Raw genomic sequence first — 20,997 nt, 5'->3', positions numbered from 1 at the left:
GTTGCCTTTTTGTACTCCAGGGGATCTTCCTGACCCAGGGATTGAACCCACATCTCCTGTGTCTCTTGTGTTGGAAGAGATTCTTTACCACTAGCACCACCTGGGAAGCCCCTGAAAAAGAAAATAAACAGATCAAAATGACTGTGAGTATGGCTGAGTGTTAAGAATCATAAGTGATTTGCTCTCCTCACACCTTTTTGATAATTTTCTAATTTTCTTTCATGATATTTCAATGAAAAGCTACATTCTTTTAAATTAACAAATTAAAATGACCATCTTGTTTGCTTGAACAAACTGCTCTATATCTGATGATGACATAAGAAAAAGAATTTGGGAACATTTAATTGTGAAGTAGCGAGAATTTCTAGTTGATAGATCTTGGGTGCCAATGTGACCTGTTTCCTGACCTGAAAGGATAAAAGGCAAAGGGAATAGGGGAGTTGTTGTTTAGTGGGTATAAATGTTTAGTTTTGCAAGATGAAAACGTTCCAGAAGTCTGCTTCACAACTCTGTGGCAGTATTTAATGATGCTTGAACTAACATTCTTTTAAAATGGTTAAGATGGTTAAGTTTTGTTTTATGTGTGTTTTCCCACAGTTAGAAAAAAGTGTGAAAGGAACAAGCTTCAATATTAGATATGGTGGATGGGAAAAGATATGATCACTCAGAGCATTCTGGCTTGGTAGAGGGTGATTGTATTAATGGAAAAACTGAATATGTATGAAGAGGAGCAGGGGCTTCCCCGGTTGCTCAGCGGTCAAGAATCTGCCTGCAATGCAGGAGACGTAGGGATGCAGGTTTGATTCCCGGATTGCAAAGATCCCCTGGAGGAGGAGGTAGCAATCCACTCCAGTATTCTTGCTTGGAAAGCCCCATGGACAGAGGAGCCTGGTGGGATACGGTTCACATGGTCGCTAAGAGTTGGACACTACTGAAGGGATTGAGCACTGAGCACTGATGAAGAAGAGCAATTTGGAGTGAAAACATTAATAGACAGTGTGCTGGTCTGCAGCATCTCCTTTTCCCAAGTATTTCAGCGTTGCTATAATAAGCAGTTCCCTGTGTATCTCCAGGGTCCCATCTCAAATGGGAAATGTTGTATATCTCTGCTTTTCTGCCTTAAGGCTTTCCTCTAAGGCATGCTGATGTGACCTGGACATGGGAGGAAGAAGGAATCAATGGATAATTGCTCCAACTTCCCCATTCTTCTATAAGATAGTTTTGAGGCAGGTTCTACATGGTGCTCAGTATGTCTCCAGTGAGTCTGAGCCCCAGTTACTGATGCTGGTAATCAGTTCAATAATCTATCCCTCCTTTTTTTTTCTTTTTGCCTTTTTCTCAAGTCTGGCTTCATTCCCTCAACTTCCTCTTTCTGTTTTTCTGCTGTATCATTTTCTAAATAAACTGTCTACACCCAATCCTTGTCTCAGACCCTGAGTAAATCTAAGATAAAGATATTGAAAGACATTAATATTTAGGATACATAACATTTTAGGAGTCATTGGGTAATTCATTGAAGATGTCCATTAGAAGGTTAAAAATTAATTAGTGTCATCACCCCAAAAGTATAATCTTTCCATTGTCTTGATCCATTTTGCTCTTCATCCTTTCAACAATTTTTCTTTCTGCCAATCATTTACATTTATCATTGTTATGTGCTCCTTCTCCTATTTTACTGTTTTTTTTAAGTCTGAAATCTTAAGAAAATTCACTGAACAGAAATTTTGTTTAAAATGCCTCACATTTTTCTTCCTCAAATGGATCATAGATGACTGCATACAAGTCTAGTTTCTTTTCAGAGACTATTTGGTCCCTCTTAAGTTTTTGGCCCCAGGATCACTCCTAATTTTTTCTTTGATCTGATTGCTCTGAATAAGGGCATGTTCTCTTCTGTATGCCTTTATTTCATCAGATGCAAAGTAGTGTCACTGAAAACAATGTGAACAAATATAATAAAAGATATTTTGATTCTACCTGGTCTTGTCAGTCTAAGAGAGGTTTGCTATTGTAACAAAGTAAGTTTTATTAAAAAAAAAAACAAACCATCTCTAGGAACCCATTATGTCCATGTGTCATGTCTTATTGGATGCACAGTGTTGGAAATGTGGTTAAAATCTGGAGGAATCTTGGATCTTTGGCACTTTTCCAAATGCTAAAAGAAATTCTTGCAATAATGGAAGGTGCTTGTGTCTGGGAGAAATAAGATCGTTCTGTTTAAACCAAAATTGTTGTTTCAAAGAGAACAAAAGGGGAAGAGTATGGAAGATGAAATGATGTTAATCCGCTCTTGTAAGTTAGAGTCCTCTTCCTCTTCTCAAGGCAAGGATGCCGTGATCATGTTTCCTTACCCTAATCCTTCTGCAATTATAGTGATCCGCATCTCCTGGGGTATCAGTTTTCCTCTGTGCTTTGTTTCTCCTAGTTTTATGTCTACTCTCTGTTGTCTTTTTCAGAAATAACTTTTTTCTACAATATTTATCACCTTTATAAGGTTTAGAGGACTTGGTTAGCTTGACAAGCTTAGAGAAAATCATTGGAAATTAGGCATTTAAATGACACCAATTCAAGAATTTTCTAACTTTAAGCAAAAAACATTTTTTAAAAAAACTAGAATAATCAAATGGTGGTGATTAAACAAAAGTCAGAACTATCCTAACTCTCCCAAGATTGTATACAAGAATGACCTATGCAGTTTACATAATATGCAAAGCCATATACTAATAATCAGCATCACCAGGACTAAGATATACTCTTTCCATTATTTAATGTGGTTTAATTGAAACAGGCTGCAATATCATAGACTGGTGGCAGGTCTGGTCTCATGCCACTTATTGGTCTGTAAAGCCTGAGATAAGGTAGAGACAAGTGACTTTTTCTTGTTGATCTTATGAGTTTATAACATCTTTTTCTCTCTCTTTTTAAAGACTCTTGGTGATTCAGTTCAGTTCAGTTGCTCAGTCGTGTCCGACTCTTTGCGACCCCATGAACCGAAGCACGCCAGACCTCCCTGTCCATCACCAACTCCCTGAGTCCACCCAAACCCATGTCCATCGAGTCGGTGATGCCATCCAGCCATCTCATCCTCTGTTGTCCCCTTCTCCTCCTGCCCTCAATCTTTCCCAGCATCAGGGTCTTTCCCAATGAGTCAGCTCTTCGCATCAGGTGGCCAAAGTATTGGAGTTTCAGCTTCAACATCAGTCCTTCCAATGAACATCCAGGACTCTAAATTAATTGCTTTTACAGATTTTACCAGTTGAGAAAAGCCTGATGTACGGAGAAAGTGAGTAATGGTCAACCATGGAGTTGATTGATGGCAGAGCCAGAACCAGAAGCCATTCACTCCTTTCTTCACTTAGGCAACAAGTATCTCCTGAGTGCGTTCTCAGTCACAGGCATCATGTGGATTCAACTAGGGACCAAAATAGATGGTTTCCTCTGGGATGGAGTTCATGGTAGGGATGTCCAGGCTGCTATAGATCCAAAGGAGACAGAAGAAAGAGAACTTGGGAATATCTAATTGTGTAGTAGCAAGCATTCCTCATTGATAGGATCTTGGCTGCTGGTAACGCTCTGTTCCCCCAGAGCCTAAAAGTATACAAGGCTTGTAGCTTTTCTCTCCTCTTACCTGATCTGTTATTGAAGGATTGAATAAACCAACACAGCTCTTTGCACACAGTAGAGTGAGGAACTAAGGAGAAATGGTCGGTCATCTACATTCCCTTGTAAAATCTTTCCGTGTGTAAGACTTACTCGTGTCTGCTGGTTCTGTAGTAAGACAAAGGGAAAGAAATCTTTGTTAGCATCTCGGTTGTCTTTCTGGGCTTTCCAGGTGGTGCTAGTGGTTAAAGAAACCACCTGCCAATGCAGCATACATGAGACTGGGTCAGGAAGATCCCCTGGAGGAGGGCATGGCAACCCACTCTACTTCTCTTGCCTGGAGAATCCCATGGACAGAGGGGCCTGGCAGGCTACAGTCCATAGGGTTGCAAAGAGTTGGACACGACTGAAGCCACTTAGCATGCGCTTAGGCATGAATGGTTGCCTTTCTTGCCAGTGATTGAACCTAGATCAACCTTTGTGGCCCAGCCTGGCTTAGAGCTGATTGTCCAGTGAAAGCTACTAAAAAGTGTAACTGATTGGAGAAGAGAGACTCGTGGCAGGTCTGGTCTCATGACACTTATTGGTTGGAAAAAGTTGATGTGAAGAAGTCTCCACATTTAACTTTGTTTATGTACTTTAGAAACCCTACTGCTGATGTTCAGCTATACACACTGATCTTTACTTTCACATAGGTTTTACCTGACCTTTAGAGGAAAATTGGTACAGTTGGTACAGTTAAAAATTTAATAGTATTAGACTTATTTTATCCTAGTGGCTAAAAAAACTGTTGAAATCCATTTTTGGAGAGATTAGCAAGACCAACCACACTACCTCCTCCACTTAAAAACTTTTTTTTTAATTGCAGAGTAATTGCTTTATAATGTTGTTAGTTTCTGCTGTACAATGAAGTGAATCAGCTATATGTATACATATATCCGCTCCCTCTTGAATCTCCCTCCTACCCCTCATCCCACCCCTCTAGATCATCACAGAGCACCAAGCTGAGCTTCCTGTGCTTTACAGCAAGTTCCCACTAGCTATTTATTTTATACATGGGTGTGTGTATGTGTCAGTTCTAACTCCCAATTCATCCCATCCTCTTCTTTCCCCTACTGATACAACCATTAAGGAAAGCAATACAGAGGTTCCTTAAAAACTAAACATAGAACTACCATATGATCTAGCAATCCTACTACTAGGCATATACCATTAGAAAACCATAATTCAAAAAGACACATGCACTCCAATGTTCACTGCAGCACTATTTGCAATAGCCAGGACATGGAAACAACCTAAGTGTCCATCAAGAGATGAATGGATAAAGAAAATGTGTTATGTGTATAGTGGAATATTATTCAGCCATAAAAAAGAGTGAAATTGGATCATTTATAGAGATGTAGATGGACTTAGAGTCTGTCATTCAGAGTGATATAAGAAAGAGAAAAACAAATATTGTATATTAATGCATATATGTGGAATTTAAAAAAATGGTACAGATGAACCTATTTACAGGACAAGAAGAAAGACCCAATCACATTCTCCACTTACATAGTGTGGGAGATGGACTTTGGCTAATTATCTCATGAAAAGTCATGTAGGAAAAAGCTGTATAGATGCAATTGTGCTAAGTAAGAATACTTTATAAAGAATGGGGTGCTCATCGCAGCACTGTTTACAATAGCCAGGACATGGAAGCAACCTAGATGCCCATCAGCAGACGAATGGGTAAGGAAGCTGTGGTACATATACACAATGGAATATTACTCAGCCATTAAGAAGAATACATTTGAATCAGTTCTATTGAGATGGATGAAACTGGAGCCCATTATACAGAGTGAAGTAAGCCAGAAAGAAAAACACCAATACAGTATACTAATGCATATATATGGAATTTGAAAGATGGTAATGATAACCCTATATGAGAGACAGAATAAGAGACACAGATGCATAGAACAGTCTTATGGACTCTGAGGGAGAAGGTGAGAGTGGGACGTTCTGGGAGAATAGCATTGAAACATGTATATTATCATATGTGAAACAGAACACCATTCCAGGTTCAATGCATGAGACAAATGCTCAGGGCTGGGGCAATGGGATGAGCCAGAGGGATGGGATAGGGAGGGAGGTGGGAGGGGGGTTCAGGATGGGGAACACATGTAAACCCATGGCTGATTCATATCAATGTATGGCAAAAAACCACTACAATATTGTAAAGTAATTAGCCCCCAACTAAAATAAATAAATTTATTAAAAAAAAAAAAGAATGGGGTGCTTTGAAAACACAGGCCCTCATGGGAGGACCTAATCTAGATTAGAGTGGGAGATGAATTAGGTTACACGCTTGAGAGAAAACAGTTTTTAAGCATCTTTTCTTACAAAAGAACAAAAGAGAAGAAATTAGTTAAGGAAAATTATAGAAAGTAGAGGGCTTATTTTAGAAATCAGAAGCACATGTACATTTCTTCTAATAGTCCCCCCACTAATTCTTCGTATTTTCCATTTAAAGGACTGAATCTGTTACACGTTATCGTTTATAGTGCATTATCTATATCTTGGGCTTCCCTTGTGGCTCAGCTGGTAAAGAATCCACCTGCAATGAGGAAGACCTGAGTTCGATCCTTGGGTTGGGAAGATCCCCTGGAGAAGGGAAAGGCTACCCACTCCAGTATTCTGGCCTGGAGAATTCCATGGACTTTATAGTCCATGGGGTTGCAAAGAGTCAGACATGACTGAGCAACTTTCACTCTCACATATATCTTAGAGCCAATTACAACTAAATGAAGGTCTTGATTGTGATGATGATTACTATACTATGCTTTTGTAAAACTGAGATTGGTACACCAAAAAGAATGAAATTTTACTACATGTAAAGTTTTAAAAGAAAGAGAACCAAAATAAAACAAGAGTAGAGCATTGATTACTGTTAAGAAACAGCAAGTAACACAGAAATGTGCATGGGATTATGTGTGCTTCCTGGAAATTCTAATCCTCCCCTGGAGAATGGACTGTTTGCACTTGATTTTATTTGTATGTTTTATGTTTCTAACCCAAGAAGGACTCTTTAATCTGCCTCTAATATGTAGACAGGCTGGGAAAATTCCTGCAAGAAAAATATTTCTTGTGACATACAGATGTAACAAATGGAGTGGCATTTGAAAGCTTTATTCTGGCATGACGTGACAGGTATCTCTGTTATCTAGAAGAGATATGCTACCCGCACTGGGAGAACCCATGATACAGGTGCCTGAATGTCACCACTCCAGTAACCGGAAGATTTGACTGATCATTATTCCATAGCCCACAAAACTTGTGTATTATTGTTGTTAACTTGGAGGCCTGGCACTTCTCTGTGTGTCATCTGATGACACTGTCTCTGATGTTTATAACAAAGGAAACCTGTTGCAATTTTTACCCATCAGGATAAAGAACATTTTCTTTTCCTTACACAGAATTGAAGAAATCTGACTTAGAAAAGGAAGGTCCATTTAGATGCATTTGCTGACTTGCATCAGAATGTAAAGCCCTATAGCCTCCAAAATGATTTCACCTGAAATATGTGAGAGGAGCAGAGAGATGGTATTTTGATGGTTAACAGTATTGAGGCAAGCAATGTGCTAGGAAAGGGTAGTGCTAGGAAAGGGTAGTGCTTAGCTTCTTTGTTTTTATACCAATAATCAAAACAGCACTTGGTGGCAGAGGTCATTGCTGGTACCATTTCACGAGTGAGGAGAGTGAAGCCCAGAGAGGTTCAGAAACTTGCTCCAGGTTGCAGAACTAGAAGCATTGTGCCTGTGCAGAAGACTGAATGTGTGTTTTATGTGCCAAGGTCAGGTGTGTTTGTGGAGAGGAGTAATGCTGCTTAATTAACCCAAGCAGCCCTTAAGACTGATGTTTAGGTGCATGTTGATTTCTTCACGTTGGGCCTGCATCTTGTGTCAATTCATATTAAGATCTCAGTACTGTACGTCCTGATTCCCTGCATTTACACAGAAGGTAGTTTCCTGTGACTCCCTTTAAGAAGCAGTAACCAAAGTGTCCCCCAGATTTTGCTTCCTTAATAATCCTTTCAGTAGCAACAGACTGGGTGTAAAACAATTGCAATGGAGGGTGCAAGAGTTCCCTACCTCCTTATTAATCAATGCAAAGGTAATTTTTTTTTTTTTATTTTTTGACTACACTGGGTCTTCAACGTGGCTTTGGGCTCTTTGTTGCGGCCCTGGGGCTTTCACTTATTTGTGGCATGGGGGCTTCCGGTTTTGCGGAGCAGGGGCTCTAGAGTTCCCATGCTCTTCAGTTGCAGCACATGGGGCTTAGTTGCTCCATGGCATATAGGCTCTTAGTTTCCTGACCAGGGATTGAACCCTAGTCTCTTGCATTGGAAGGTGGATTCTTAATCACTGGATCACCAGGGAAGTCCCTGCAAAGGTAATATTTTTAATGACAATTTCAAACGTTTCAAAAAATGCTTTACCTTAGTAATAAACTAAGAGTTGTTTTTGCCACTGAAATAGACAATTCTTTTATGCTTCTTTTTTTTTTTCTTACAATGCGTTGGCCTTTAAAATCTTTGGTCTTAGCCATGTCCTCAAATTTTCCCTAAGTTGCCTTGTTATAGTACACCTACAATCCTGTTGCTTATCTTTTTCAAAACAAATCAAGACACATTGTAGATGAAACTTAATGCAGTAAAAGATCCTAAAACACTTTTTTAAAAAGACTTTTTTTTTTTTGTAGAATATTTCTTTTTTTTTTGGCCATGCCACAGAGACATTTATGATCTTAGTTTCCCAACCAGGGTTGAAACCTGTGCCCCTTGCATTGGAAACACGAGCTTAACTATTGGACTGCCCAGGAAGGCCCTAAAAAAAAGCTTTGAAAATTAATCAAAGGAAATTAGTATATAAGGAAAACTCTTAAAGCTGACTAGTTTGTGTCTCAGTTTTACTCACGGAGAAAATAAGGTGAAAAAAGAGTTTGTTCCAAGTGATCTCCTCTGAGCCCTCAGTCACTGTGAAGTCATTCAGCTCCGACTATGGGAGATTATTGTTTGATTTGAAGACTAGTAGCTTTCACCACTGTGGTGTCAAAGTGTCTGCTACCAAGGTGTTCCCGTGTGGAAATCTGAAGCTAACTCTCTTTCCTTTAAAGGGTAGACAGGTTATCTGGACAAATTCTCCAATCCTGCAAACTGCTGTACCTGCTAAATGCCTTGGAGTCAGAAAAGATGACATACCAGTAACTCTTGCTGCCTTAGAAGTGTTAGTAGTATTAAGATCACTATTTGAAGAAGACAGTGGACAATACAGATTGGGCTTCTGATTTATTTATTTTTGGCCACGTTGCATGGCATGAGGGATCGAACCACTGCCACCTACACTGGACACACAGTGTCCTAACCACTGGACAGCCAAGGAAGTCCTCAGGTTGGTCTTCTTCACTTCGATTATCTTCCTTTCCTTTAGCTTTCCTTAGAATAAGGCCGATAAATCTCATTCATCTCATGATTCACAAATGCGCACTACAATTGTCTTTCAGCTGCTGAAATACCAACAGGGAATCATAATCCAACCTTGTAAAAAGCTGCTGGACCCAGCTCTTCTGTCACAAATTATGACGATTTATTTTACTATCTGCATTTTTCCAAAGGCAGGATGAGTTGATTAAAATATCTTTATTTCATACATTGTTAGATTTTTTTGTATGTTAAGGAAATGCATTATTTTGACAAATTTAACATAAACAACTCTAATTTTTATCATTATATAATTTGAATTATAAATTAAGTTTGCATACTAATTTCACATTTACAGTCACACCTGTGTTTTTATTTACTTCTCAAAACAAAGGGCACCAAAACAGAATTTATTACCTCTATTTTTACAGAGAGTGAAAATGAGGCTCTAAGGTTTGATTCATCACACTATTTACCTTTTGTGTGTGTGTTTACATGTGGAGGTGAGCTCTGGAATTAGAATTAGAGTATATTTGTTCTCATGAGAGATCTTTCTCACCACTGCCCCTACTGTCTTTACAAAATGAGCTGAGTTTTGAAGCACTGCAGACTTCCACTCTGCTGTGCTGAAATTTCTAAAAATCTGGATGTATGCGGTTTGCTTTGTTTTGTTCTCTGTACCACAGGGAGCCAACAGAAATTCCCGGGTGGTTCAATGGTTAAGACTTGGACTTTTACTGCTGTGGATTCGGGTTTCCTCCCTGGTTATGGAAGTAAGATCCCACAAGTCGTGCAATACTGCACACGAATACACACACACACACACAAAAGAGGCAGTTGCATTGCTGTCACACTGTCACATAGTCCATCCCCACTTTCTGGCTCCTGATCTCTCTGTCTTTGCATTGTCATCACTACAAAATTCTTTGAGAAGATAAGGTTTAAAGCCTAAACCTTACTTTCCCATTGGTAAGACTAGTGCTGACTCAATGGACATGAGTTTGAGCAAATTCCAGGAGATAGTGAGGGGCAGGGAAGCCTGGCGTGCTGCAGTCTATGGGGTCGCAAACAGTCTGACACAACTGAGCAACTGAACAACAACGAAAGGCTAACTGGTGTTTAGTATGTGTCTGTAAAACCAAGAGTGAACCCTTATTTCTTTCCTTCCTTCTCTCCTCTCATGTCTAGGGTGGAGAGGGGGAGGTGGAGTTGTAAAGGAAACAAAGTGAAAAAATCAGAGGGAAATAATAGCAGCATCTCTGAGGCTGTTTTTCTCATTCAAAAACTATACGAGAAATAAAATATGTGAACTAGAATGCTGTTTCTCCTTGTTCTACTCTCCCTGAAGCCCCTGGAGGATAAACTGAGAAGTGGATGTTTTAGTAATGAACCCAGAATAAAATATCTCAAGCTGAGGAGCAGACTGTCAGTCATTAAGTTTATTTATTCATTCAACAAATATTTATTGGGCACCCACAATATGTGTCAAACATAATTCTAGGTGGATGATAAATATTTGTAAACAGAAGATCCTTACCATTGTGGAGCTTACATGCTAGTAGGGTGAAACAAATAAACAATAAACACAATACAGAAGTATATCATATAATTTATTAGAAAGTGATAAGTACTTCAAGCACAGTTGTAAGGGTATTGCTCCTAGAATCAGACCGAGTCTGAACCTCAGCTCTACCACGTCCTAGCTGTGTGACTTGGATAAGCTAATTACCCTCTCTGTGCCCTAGTTTTCTTATGACTCTAAAATAGACAAGACAATGGTGCCTACTCCATAAGGCTGCTATATGCATGAAATGAATTAATACCTGGCAAGAATGCCTGGCTGAGAGTAAGAACCACATAACTGTTTGTTAAGCAAATAGCTGCTATGAAAAAAATTAAAAAGAAAAGCAGCGTGAATATTATCGAATATGAAGGGTGTAATTTTGTAGAGGGTGGTCAGGTAATGTTTGAGAAGAAACCATATGGGCAAAACCGTGAAGGAGGGGACAGTTCAGTCAGTCAGTTCACTCACTCAATTGTGTCTGACTCTGTGACCCCATGGACTACAGCACACCAGGCCTCCCTGTCCATCACCAACTCCTGGAACTTGCTCAAACTCATGTCCATCGAATTGGTGATGCCATCTCATCCTCTGTCATCCCCTTCTTCTCCTGCCTTCAATCTTTCCCAGCATCAGGGTCTTTTCCAATGAGTCAGTTCTTTGTATCAGGTGGCCAAAGTATTGGAGTTTCAGCTTCATCAGTCCTTCCAATGAATATTCAGGACTTATCTCCTTTAGGATGGACTGGTTGGATCTCCTTGCAGTCCAAGGGACTCTCAAGAGTCTTCTCCACCACCACAGTTCAAAAGCATCAATTCTTCCACGCTCAGCTTTCTTTATAGTCCAACTCTCACATCCATACATGACCACTGGAAAAACCATAGCCTTGACTAGACAGACATTTGTTGGCAAAGTAATGCCTCTGCTTTTTTAATATACTGTTTAGGTTGGTCATAGCTTTTCTTCCAAGGAGCAAGCATCTTTTAATTTCATGGCTGCAGCCACCATCTGCAGTGATTTGGGAGCCCAAAAAAATAAAGTCAGCCACTGTTTCCACTGTTTCCCCATCTATTTCCCATGAATTGATGGGACCAGATGCCATGATCTTAGTTTTCTGAATGTTGAGCTTTAAGCCAACTTTTTCACTCTCCTCTTTCACTCTCATCAAGAGGCTCTTTAGTTCTTCCGTGCTTTCTGCCATCAGGGTGGTGTCATCTGCGTACCTGAGGTTATTGATATTTCTCCCTGTAATCCTGATTCCAGAGGAGGGGACAGAGTTAGACACATATATTGAATGGTAGTTACAGAGGAAGTGACCTTGGTGACTGTCCTAAGGTGAAGATGCTGCTGCTAAGCTTTGAGAACTGCCAGGCAGCAAGTGTGGCTTGAACGATGTGAGTCTGGGGTTTAATTAGGAGCTAGAAGTCCACTGGGAGGAGTTTAGCTTTTCTTTTAGGCAAGAAAAGAGAGGTGATTGAAGTTGTAAGGAGAGGAGTGGCAAATACTGACTTTTCTTTTTAAAAAGATTACCACCCTGCACTGAAAATAAATTGGAAGGGTGGAAAAATTAAAGGCAGGGTCTTTGGGGAGATGCTGATAGCTTATACCTGGGTGGTTGCAACAGAGATGGTAAGTGGGTGGCTTCCGCATATATTTGGAAGATAAAGCCAAAAGGAGGTCCTCATGGATTGCATATAGTGGGTGCAGGAAAGAGGAAAATCTAGAGTGAATTCGAGATTAAAAGTTCTCGTAATGATTTCTCCTGTTTGCTTTCCTTACCTACAATTTTATTCATCCACCCCCGTTTCCTCCTTGTATCTAATGCCAAGATAGCTCCGAGACTAGGAAAAGTCATAATGTAGGGAAAAGAGAACGTATTTGTGAGAGATAGTGGGACAGAAGAGAGAAGCAAAATCTGTCTGGAAGAAGAATTTAAGGCAGACGGCTCCTCCCACAGAATACAGTGGAAAAGAGTTCCAACTGGAAAAGGATGCAAATGAAAAGGCTGATGACCCCATTCTTATGCTCCCCAGATCTCTGGGTGATCTTTCACCAGGTGAGGTAGGATCAAGACATTTCTCTGAGCTGGCATGGATTTCTATATATCTTAAAGATGGGGAACAAAAGGTTAGCAAAACTAAAAATAAATATTGGTGTTAAAATCCGTCTTTGAAAAATGTAGGCTTTTTATCTTTTCTCCTACCCAAACCTTTGTGTCATTTCATTCTCTTACTTCTTTGTGTGTGGACATAACCATATCTAAACTAAACTGTCGAAGAATAATTAATGAGTGTATTAGTCACTCAGTCATGTCCGACTCTGCGACCCCATGGACTGTAGCCATCAGGCTCCTCTCTCCTTGGAATTCTCTAGGCAAGAATACTGGAGTAGGTTGCCATTCCCTTCTCCAGGGAATTTTCCAGGCCCAAGGATTGAACCCGCATCTCCTGCACTATAGGCAGATTCTTTACCGTCTGAGCTACCAGGGAAGCTCAAATAATTAATAAGCTCAGGAATTGGCACTGACTTTTTCCAGTGAAGTCTATTAAGCTCAATATACCTATCTCTACACAAATGCAGTGCAGTACCATGAATGTGCTCAAAATGGTGATTTTTCTCAAGGAGGTTACATATGGAAAAACTTTCTTTGTCCTACTTTTTTATGCTCTCTCAACATTTCTCTCCATCCTCTCTTTTCTTCTTGCTTCCCTTCCTCCACTCCCTTCAGCTGGATATTCGTCCATAAAAGCCATTTACAGTTGGATGCTGCAAAGCACTCATAGCTGTTAAACTAGTCTCTTTTGGAAAGGAATTTTCCTTGAATCTGGCCACATTCATTCACTCACTAACAGATGTTGTGGCCCCAGGCTGCGTTTCTGGGGAGTAGGTAGAGAAAGGGGAAGGGATTCATCGACATCCTCTGTCAGAAGTCAATAAGCCATCATTCCACTCTCCCCGGCCCTAAGCAGGTGCTCTTTCCTTTTTTCTGACAATAGCAAAGATTCCCAAGACCCAGATGACAGTCTCTACGTTAGCACTTAGTGGCTCTACTGACAGGTGTTTCTCTGTATAACCAGACAACAGGTGTTTGCCCGGTGCAGCCTGCCAAAAGCCAAGGAGCCCGAGTAGAAGACAAAGCCCATTTGTGAAAATGATTACTGTAATTAAGAGCTACGGTAATGCAAACAATGAAAACTCATACACTTTCTGCAACTCACAACCTCTCAAATTCTTCGTCCCCTGGATAGAGGAAATGACAGACTACAAATCACCCAGTATTACAGTGTAGTTTTAAATGCTAAAGTTCTCAGTTCTTTGGGGAAGAGATTGAAATGATGATTAAGGCATCTTTTGAAACTATCCCTCATAAGGATCCTCTTTTAAAATGTGTATCATTGTACTCTTGGGGGATTACAAATCAGTGTATGCTGAAGGAGACTGCCTTTTAGAGAGGTATAATTTACTTGAGAGGCCTATATACATCTAAATAAAAAGAAATAGCTAAGCAATATTCAAATCACAATATTTTGGTGGGTGACCCTCATTACAGCAGACGATCCGGTTGGATCCCTGGGTCAGAAAGATCCCCTGGAGAAGGGAATGTGTACCCACTCCAGTATCCTTGTCTGGAAAATTCCATGGACAGGGGAGCCTGGGTCGCAAACAGCTGGACACAACTGAGACTGAGCATGCTCCTGGGAGTTGAGGGGGGAGGCCTGTGGTTAGTTCAATTCTAACTGTTACATACTGTGATTATTCTTAGTACTATTATTTTTACCATCAGGAACGTCTTTATTTTAATTAATTTATAGAAGTGGAAAATGTATTCTTTTTTCCAGTAGACAATATAATTTTTATTCATCATATATGATTTAAAAACTCTTATGTAGGGCCTTCACTGGTAATCCAGTGGCTAAGTCTCTGAGCTCCCAGTGAAGGTGCCTGGGTTTAATCCCTTCTTGGGGAACTAGATCCCATACACTGCAGCAAAGAATGAAGATCCCACATGCTAAAACTAAGACCCAGCAAAGCCAAAGAAATAAATTAATCAATTAAAAAAATTCTTGCACAATTTTTGATTTTGTAGGTCTTTATATTCCTCTCTCCCAACTCCCTAGCCAAGTTTAAGTTTTATGCTTTTTATTTTGATTTTCTCAGTATTTAGTATTACATAGTAAAGATCATATTTTATTTCAGTTTTATATAATTATTAAAGGGATAAGTAATGTATCATGATTCACTAAAACCGAATAATAAATAACTTATATACTGCAGTTGGAGAAGGCAATGGCACCCCACTCCAGTACTCTTGCTTGAAAAATCCCATGGACAGAGGAGCCTGGTAGGCTGCAGTCCATGGGGTCGCTAAGAGTCGGACATGACTGAGCGACTTAGCAGCAGCAGCAGCAGCAGCATACTGCAGTTATTGAACACCTTTGTATTGTGATTGTCAAAAGAATAGTCCAAGGTTTTTCAGCTAGCTACTTTGCAGTGTTAAAAAAAAAAGATTGAAAGAAGTAAAAAGGACAGTTCACAAATAATTCTTCTGGAGGTCACAGGAATAGGATACTTTTTTTAAAACTGCTTTTGGTTAAGCTGAAAACAGTTTTTGGACTTCTCAGAAAATTGATTTTAGAAAAAGTAGGCAAGGAGTATTTCTCTAGAATGTAATGCCTAAACTTTTCTTGGGGAAAAACTAAACTGACATGAAGCATCCACTTGCTATTGTTGGTATCTTTCAAATGTTGTGTACTTCCTTGTAACAGTTACATCTTCAATTTTGGTCCCCTTACCTCTTTAACACTGAAGAAAAATAGGCATCTTATTATGGGGGGAGAAAAAAAACTTAGTATGTGTGGACTAGCTCTCAGACTTAGTCTGAGAAATCAGCTTTGATCAAATTACTTTCTGAACAAATGGCCTTTGACTGGGTGTGTGAAAGGATAGGCCATGCGCCCTGGGTTTCAGCAGCTTCCTATCTGTTTATCACTGGTACCAGGCTTGGTCTCACTTCTGTTCTCTTCCTCCTGTCTCATTTGGCACAAGAGGGATGTCCTAGAAGAGACACTGTGCTTCTTTTCTCTCCTCCCCACCCCCTCCTGATTTTTCTTGAATGAGTGCGCATTTGCTTATGGCCTGTCTCTCTGGATACCAACCAAACATCCAGAATGCTAAAGCTATTCCAATACCAGCAACTCTAACTGACCCTCTTTTTCTCTCATAGATGAGAAAAGTCTCTGATTCCTCATCTTCTTTGCCACCCAACCCACTTCTTATGGAGAATTAAGACTGAAAGTACCATACCTCTCCACCTATGCTGAGAACGACCTCTCTAGACATTATTAGAAACACACTGTGCTGAGCACCGAAGAATTGATTTTGAACTGTGGTATTGGAGAAGACTCTTGAGAGTCCCTTGGACTGCAAGGAGATCCAACCAGTCCATCCTAAAGGAAATCAGTCCTGAATATTCATTGGAAGGACTGATGCTGAAGCTGAAACTCCAATACTTTGGCCACCTGATGAGAAGAACTGACTTATTTGAAAAGATCTTGTTGCTGGGAAAGATTGAAGGCAGGAGGAGAAGGGGGACAACAGAAGATGAGATGGTTGGATGGCATCACCGACTCAATGGACACGAGTTTAAGCAAGCTCCTGGAGTTTCTGATGGACAGGGAGGCCTGACGTGCTGCAGTCCACGGGGTTGCAAAGCGTTGGACACAACTGAGCAACTGAACTTAACTGACTGAACTGTGCCAGGAACAAAAGCATTCACTAAGAGCAAAGAGGGTTCTGTTTGGGGCAGGAGATGGTAGCATTATCTCAAATCATGACTTTTGTTAGGGAGTTTAGGAGTGAAATGTACACCATTTGAGCCACCTGGGAAGCCCAAAATGTACACACTGCTGTATTTAAAGTGGATGACAAACAAGGACCTACTGTATAGCACAGGGAACTCTACTCAATGTTATGTGACAGGCTGGATGGGGAGGGAGTTTGGGGAGAATGGATATATGTATATACATGGCCGAATCCCTTTGCTGTCCACCTAAAACTCTCTCAACATCGCTTTTTGTTTTTGCTTTTGGTTATGTTGGGTCTTTGCTGCTGCACGTGAGATTTCTCTAGTTGCAGTGAACGAGAGTGGCTCTCACTGCAGTGTTTCTCTTGTTGCCAATCACAGGCTCTAGGTGAGCAAGCTCAGTAGCTGTGGCACACCAGCTTAGTTGCTGCGTGTGGAATCTTCCTGTACCAGGGATTGAACCCATGTCCCCTGCATTGACAGGAGGACTCCTATCAACTGTACCACCAGGAAAGTCCTATTATAACACTGTTAAATGGCTATACTCCAATGTAAAACAGTTAAAAAAATCAAATCACAACTTTTGCACTCATGTGTCACCAGCACAAAGAACTACGTCCTCCATCTTCCATGGCTGGCCCTGGACAGAATAAGGGGCTTCTAGTACTTCAACAAGAGAACGTATTTTCTGCAATGGAATATCATGTGCTGAGGTAACTGGGGGGCCTATAGTGCTTTGGGACTCGGTGCATGGATGCGCCAGAAGCTAAACTAGTCACAAAGTTAGTTGGAAAGCACCAGAGATGAGCTTTATGAGAGAAAGTAACTGATTTCATGCAGACCTTTCACACAAAAGGTCTCCTTCTACTAGCAAAGGCTGCTTTGCTTTTTGACTTCATAGATATGGAGGAGACCAGATGCCTGCAGCCATTCCAAAGCAGCTGCCTCTTCAGAGAGGCCCTGGGCTTCAGTAGGCCCTGGAGAAAGAGGAGGAGATCTATCCTCCGGACCCGCAGAGTTCCTAATCACTCCGTCAGCACCCTGCCTGTGTGCCCCTCCTCTCCACTTCCTTGCCACACAGCCGGCCCTTCCCACCCTTCTCAGCCTGCTCAGGGCTCCTTTAGCCACAGGCTATTTGTTCTTGTAGTTGCTGCCAACTTGGCTGGTGAGAAGCCAGGCCTGGAGGAAACTGAGGGTCCTGGCAGGAACGCGGACTGACGTCTCCAACGGGGTCAGTGCCTGACTCCTCCCACAATGCAACTGTGCCTGCATAAAAAATCCTATGGAGCTAGAAGTCACTGTGGGCTCAGCAGGGACCCTGTTAGCCAAAAAAAAAAAAAAAAAAAAAAAATGGTGCTGCTGTCTGGATACAGCTTCTGAATGTGTGGAAGGGCAGCAGGAATGGAGAGGGAGGGCCAGACTGAAGGCCTTCACTAAGGAAAAAAATTTCTGAGAGCCTCTGGACTTTTGTCTGCATGAATCAAGCCAAGAAAACCAGCCCTTGCCTTGCACTGTAATGAACCTATATCAAGGTGGCGCTCGTGATAAAGAAGCAGCCAGCCAATGTAGGAGACCTAAGGGACACAGGTTCCATCCCTCCTTGGGAAGATCCATTGGAGGAGGAAATAGCAATCCACTCCAATATTCTTGCCTGGAGAATCCCATGGACAGAGGAACCTGGCAGGCTACAGTCCGTAGGGTCGCAGAGAGTCGGACGCAACTGAAGTGACTTAGCACCTCCAGCAGCAGAGATGTGTAGAGACTGACTGGCTCTAAACAGAAGACTGTGTGAGGTCCAGGGGCTCCCCGGGCAGCCTAGTTCTTGGATGGAGAGCCTTCCCAGACACTGGTGTGCACTGTCCAGGGCTGCTCATTCAATCTCATCATCTACCTCTGGTTCTTCCTCCAACCCAGCCTGAAGCACTATAGGATGGACCAAGTTTTGGCCTCACCTCTGGTCTCAGAGGACTCTGACCTCTGTTTCCAGCCAGAGGAAGATTGTAAATAGTAAGCTTATCCCTCTGGTGAAGGGAAACTTGGGCCCTGACCTCTTCATCCTCATCTCTTTCCCCCTAGACTTTTGAGTACCAATCTGAGGATATAAGTCATTATAGCTTGCTTTTCAATTGACTCCTGCCTCTGGTGACTGGATCATAGGTACAGCTACAAAAAAGCCTAAGAGAAATTCACCTCGAGGTTCTCTTGCAGAACTTGGGGGAGGACTGGAAAGAAACTCAGGCACTGGGGCTAGGAAAGGTAAGCCTAAGGAGGAGGGTCTACGGAACCTGAGGCTGGGGGTTGAGGAACTGAGGAAGGTAAACCCCAAGGACTGGGGACACAGCTGATGCCTAGATGACTGGTGGGACACATTAACCTGTTGGTTAGTTTTTCGGTGCCCCTTCCAGGGGCGACGAGTGGAAGCTAGCCTTGGAGGACTGTTTGCTTTCTCTCTGCAGGCAGCCAGGAGCATACACCTTCTCTCCGACCTTGCTTCCGAGGCTGGGAGAGCGCAGGAATTAAAAACAGCATGGCGCAATGGCCGCGGGCGCCTCCGCTTAAGCCCTGGGGACCTTGACCAGGCTCATTGGCATGTGAATGGACTGAGGGATCGTCTCCAGTCAAGAGGCTTTTGATGATCGAGAAAGAAAAAAAAAGCGGTACAGAATTGCACTCTCTTTTGAGTGGAGCTGGTAGGAGTAGAGACCGGGTAGCCAAGACCGTGAAATGAGAATTTTTTCGACCTCGGATATGTGGTGGACACAGGCTCAGCGGATCTGTTGCTTCCGGGGTTAGGCGGGGAAGGCGCGGGCCAGGGCAGGCGCAGTTGGGAGCGCCGGGCGGGCGACTGGTCCCTTTATCTGCGGAGCTGCTGAGGGATGGAGGGGGGCTTGGCTGTTCAGAGCAGAGGAGAGGCGCAGCGCTGTCTTCTTTCACTGTTCAGTTGCCGTTGTTGTTGTTTAAAGACCCAAATACATGTTCAGCCCTCTTGTAGATCTTTAAAAGTTCAGTGGTACCCACTCTACATACTCGTGCACACTATACTCATTCAGTTTTAAGCGCGACTTCAAAAAAACACCCAGCATCCAGGAGAGTTGAGAAAGAATCTGGGATCTGGTTTGCCAGACTCAAACCACTCTTCTCCACTGGTCACCCTTCTCCACTTAGTGAATGCTCTACTTTTCCCGAAGTTTCACTCTCAGACCTCAGAGGAGGTCAAAGGGCAGCTCCCCACCCTCCAGGTGGAGCTGAGCTAAAACCTGAGCAGGTGTCTTGGCCTTCCTGGGTCATCCCTAGACAAAAGTTTGATCCCTAGCTGGAATCTTGAAGGAGATGAGAGGGATACAAGAATGGCTGTTTCACTGGGGGTGGGGGTGGAGAATCTGCAAAACAGAGGAAAAGAAAAGGGGGAATTTCAGCTTGAGAGGCTCAGCCTCAGAGTGGTTTTGGCCCTAGGGTTTGGAAAGGAGGCTGATGGTGTATCCAAGGTCAGTCATTTTTCTGCTTTTTCACCAGACTCCCAGGGAAGAGGAGGGGGAGACACAAGCAACTGGATTTGCTTTGGAAAATCTTTGTCACTTGAGACATAGGTGGTATATGACAGGCAGGGAAACTTACCGATGGCATTCAGCACCGCCTATGGGCCTTAAACCCTGACAGCTTTGTCAGAGGGCATCACCTGCAGAAGGCACAGTGCCCAGGCTCAGCACCCCTTACTCAGTCAGCCTGAAGAGAGGTAATGTCAGTCAAGGAGACTGTTGTGAGGGGCCACCTGTCCTCAGCGTCCACTTTCAGGATTGCCTTGTGAGGGTCTGCTTACCTGTGGTAGCGAAGCCGGAAGCCCAGACCTTGAGCCAAGCACAGCAGAAAGAGAAGAGGTGTTCAACCCAGGATGGCATCTTATATAGGGTTTCCCTGGTGGCTCAGACAGTTAAGAATCTGCCTGCAATGTGAGAGACCTGGGTTTGATCCCTGGATTGGGAAGATCCCCTGGAGGAGGGCATGGTAACCCACTCCAGTGTTCTTGCCTGGAGAATCCCATGGACAGAGGAGCCTGGCAGGCTACAGTCCATGGCGTCACAAAGAGTTGGACACGACTGAAGTAACTTAGCATCTTGTACAGTGTGTCAAGAGTATTGTGCCCAGGCCATGCACACCTGCTTGTGATGCACCATTTCTTTCCCCTCTCTCCCTCCACCCAGTGGCTTCACTAAGTTGTCCAGGCGACTTTCGGTTTACAGCTGCCTGTATTCCAGCCACGGAAGATTACCAATCCTGAAAAACAAACAAGTGCTTTATAGGCTTCTAATTATTAAGATAGGAATCCTTAAGTGGGACTCAATATTAGAGGAAGCAAGCTCTTCCCATCCGTCTTGGAGCTTAGCGGGCCAAATCACAGCCTTTTCATTAAACTGAACAGTGAATAATGTACTAGAATGTAGTTTAAAGCTTCAAATATGTTTCCAGACGGAAATATTTCAAGAATGTAAGCCAGGTATACTTCTCAGATAAATGACAGTAGGGGCATCGCCTACACGAGAATTCTCGGTTCTCAGGTTTCCTGAAATCCAGAGCGCGCATCAT

Source organism: Giraffa tippelskirchi, chromosome 1 (genome assembly GCF_054371585.1).
Source record: "Giraffa tippelskirchi isolate mGirTip1 chromosome 1, T2T-mGirTip1v1.2.pri, whole genome shotgun sequence".
In the NCBI taxonomy this organism is placed as follows: Eukaryota; Metazoa; Chordata; class Mammalia; order Artiodactyla; family Giraffidae; genus Giraffa; species Giraffa tippelskirchi.
Note: the sequence above shows the minus strand (reverse complement) of the source record.